Source organism: Nansenia antarctica (genome assembly GCF_963989245.1).
Source record: "Nansenia antarctica genome assembly, chromosome: 20".
Taxonomy (NCBI): Eukaryota; Metazoa; Chordata; class Actinopteri; order Argentiniformes; family Microstomatidae; genus Nansenia; species Nansenia antarctica.
The window spans coordinates 9,321,152-9,324,229 of NC_137693.1; the positions used below are offsets into that span (position 1 = coordinate 9,321,152).

General features: G+C 53.5%; 1 pseudogene across 1 annotated transcript in view; it reads right to left on the reverse strand.

Annotated features, from left to right (window-relative positions):
* LOC308174341 (A disintegrin and metalloproteinase with thrombospondin motifs 2-like) overlaps nt 1-2,824 on the reverse strand; it is a 60,569-nt pseudogene extending 57,745 nt beyond the window's left edge. The window contains exons 1-3 of the transcript in view: nt 2,746-2,824; nt 2,193-2,262; nt 192-472 (exon numbers count right to left, since the gene is read on the reverse strand). The product of the transcript in view is annotated as an A disintegrin and metalloproteinase with thrombospondin motifs 2-like (transcript). The remainder of the gene's footprint in view (nt 1-191; nt 473-2,192; nt 2,263-2,745) is intronic.
* Nucleotides 2,825-3,078: the final 254 nt, after the last annotated feature.

The window sequence follows — 3,078 nt, forward strand, 5'->3', positions numbered from 1 at the left end:
CAATCTCTCTCTCACAGACACACACACACACACTCTTTCTCTCTCTCACACGCACACACTCTTTCTCTCTCACACACACACACACACACACACACACACTCTCTCTCTCTCACACACACACACACTCTCTTTCTCCCTCCCTCTCACACTCACACACACGCTACACGTGACATGGTGACATCCTGACTCACCAGGCCTCCACAGTTGCTGAGGGCCACAGACGTGTCGGCCCCCCCCAGATTGACCACCTCCCCACGTACAGACAGGCGGCGCCCCTAGGGGCTGGGAGCGGTGTGCGCCCCCCCTCCTCCTGCCACTCCACCGTCGCCCCCGGCGACACCAGGCGGGCGTTGGGTCTGAGGCGCAGCTGCAGTTCCCTGCCGACACCGTCACATTGTAGTACAGCGTCCCCGCCCCCCCCCCGCCCCCCCCCGCCCTCCTCTGGTTGGTGGAGGAGGCCTCCCCGGACCTCCTGTGGCGGGGTGGGGGGCGGGGGGCGAGTCAGAGGGGCCGTGGCCCAGGAGGAGGAGGGGCCGTCCGTCCGCCTGGACCCTCACGGGACGCACCACGACGTACTCACTCAGGACATGATGAGAGACTCTGGAGGAGGAGGGGAGAGGAGGAGGAGGAGGAGGAGAGGAGAGGAGGAGAGGAGGGGAGGAGAGGAGAGAGGAGGAGGGAGGAGGAGGGGAGGAGGAGGAGAGGAGGAGGGGAGGAGGAGGAGATGAGGAGGAGGAGAGGAGGAGGAGGAGAGGAGGAGAGGAGAGAGGAGGAGGAGGAGAGGAGGAGGAGGAGAGGGAGGAGGAGAGAGGGAGGAGAGGAGGAGTGAGGAGGGGAGGAGGAGGAGATGAGGAGGAGGAGAGGAGGAGGAGGAGGAGGAGGAGGAGGAGGGGAGGAGGAGGAGAGGTGGAGAGATGAGAGGAGGAGGAGGAGGAGGAGGAGAGGAGGAGAGGAGGAGGGGAGGAGGAGGAGATGAGAGTGAGAGAGGAGGAGAGGAGAGGAGGAGGAGGAGGAGGAGGAGAGAGGGGAGGAGGAGGAGAGGAGGAGGAGGAGTCAGAGAGACACACACAGAGCAAATTAATGAAATGTTTACTAACCTACAGACCCTCTGCTCTCACGCAATGTCACCTCTGAAACTGGAAGCTTTCATTATTAATGTGATTATTAATAGTTAGTGATGTCATAAACAGTTTAGTTAGTGATGTCATAAACAGTTTAGTTAGTGATGTTATAAAACAGGTTAGTTAGTGATGTTATAAACAGGTTAGTTAGTGATGTTATAAACAGTTTAGTTAGTGATGTCATAAACAGGTTAGTTAGTAATGTCATAAACAGTTTAGTGTGGGTCTGGTCCTATGACGTCATATAAAGCGTTTATCTGCGAGTGGAAATGATCCATTCGCACTCTCAGCCGGGTGACCCTCCGAACTATGTCATCTAATCACCACTGTGTGTGTGTGTGTGTGTGTGTGTGTGTGTTTCAGACCAAAGCTGAGGTCGTAAGTACGTGGTGTGCACTTCACTCTGCAGTCATGCGTATGAAATGAAACACCGCACCGCGTGTGTGTGTGTGTGTGTTGTGTGTGTGTGTGTGTGTGTGTGTATTGTCTTGATAACCATAGAGAAATATGTGAGATGTACAACCAACTTCACACACACACACACACACACACACACCACATACTCATGACCTCAGCTTTGCGCTGATTTAGCCACAAGACAAGCAGAGCAGAGGAGAGGAGAGGAGAGGAGAGGAGAGGAGAGGAGAGAGGAGGAGAGAGGAGAGGAGAAGAGGAGAGGAGAGGAGAGGAGGGGAGGGGAGGGGAGAGGAGAGGAGAGGAGAGGAGAGGAGGGGAGAGGAGAGGAGGGAGAGGAGAAGCACATTTCCAGACAGATCAAAGTTCCCCTCCTCCCTGCAGCTCCTCTGTCGGCTCAACTTTACCCAAACGTAAACAGCTTTGATCACAGCAGCGGCATGGGAGGCAGACATGGAAACAGACATGGACACAGACATGGAAACAGACATGGAAACAGACATGGACACAGACATGGAAACAGACATGGACACAGACATGGAAACAGACATGGACACAGACATGGAAACAGACATGGAAACAGACATGGACACAGACATGGACACAGACATGGACACAGACATGGACACAGACATGGACACAGACATGGAAACAGACATGGACACAGACATGGACACAGACATGGACACAGACATGGACACAGACATGGACACAGACATGGAAACAGCTGCTCACACGCCGATCTGATCAACCACCTCACAGATAACTACCGCGATGGAAATACAATTATTATAACTTCAGTCAGATACTGAACATTATCCGACGCCAATGGAACGAGGAGCGGAATAAACGTCCAGAAGAGCGAAACCGCGATCATAAAAACACTGTGATCATAAAAACACTGTGATCATAAAAACACTGTGATCATAAAAACACTGTGATCATAAAAATCCGGCTGGACAGATGAACACTAGATGAACGGTAGATGAACACTAGATGAACACATAAACATAGAACCCTTTTTCGGAAGCGGGGAACATAGAACCCTTTTTCGGAAGCGGGAAACATAGAACCCGGGGAATATAGAACCCGCGGAGACATAGGTACGCTCCCGATGAACGGTAGAATGAACGGTAGATGAACGGTAGATGAACGCTAGATGAACGGTAGATGAACGGTAGGTGAAGGAGTGTTGGACGTGTTGACTTACCTGAGCTGCTGCCGCGGGTGAGGAAGAGGAGGGAGAGGAGGGTGAGGAGGGTGAGGCAGCTCAGAGCAGACGCGTCCATTGTCCTCAGTAACACACCGACCAGGAGAGAGGCGGACTTTGACATCCGAGATAAGCGATCTAACAGCGAGTGAGCCCCTCTCTCCCTCCCTCTCCCTCTCTCTCCCTCTCTCTCTGTCTGTCTCTCTCTCTCTCCCTCCCTCTCCCTCTCTCTCTCTCTCTCTCTCTCTCTCTCTCTCTCTCTCTGTCTGTCTCTCTCTCTCCCCTCCCTCCCGAAAAGATCGCGCAAAGTGCTCCCTCTCCCTCCCTCCCTCT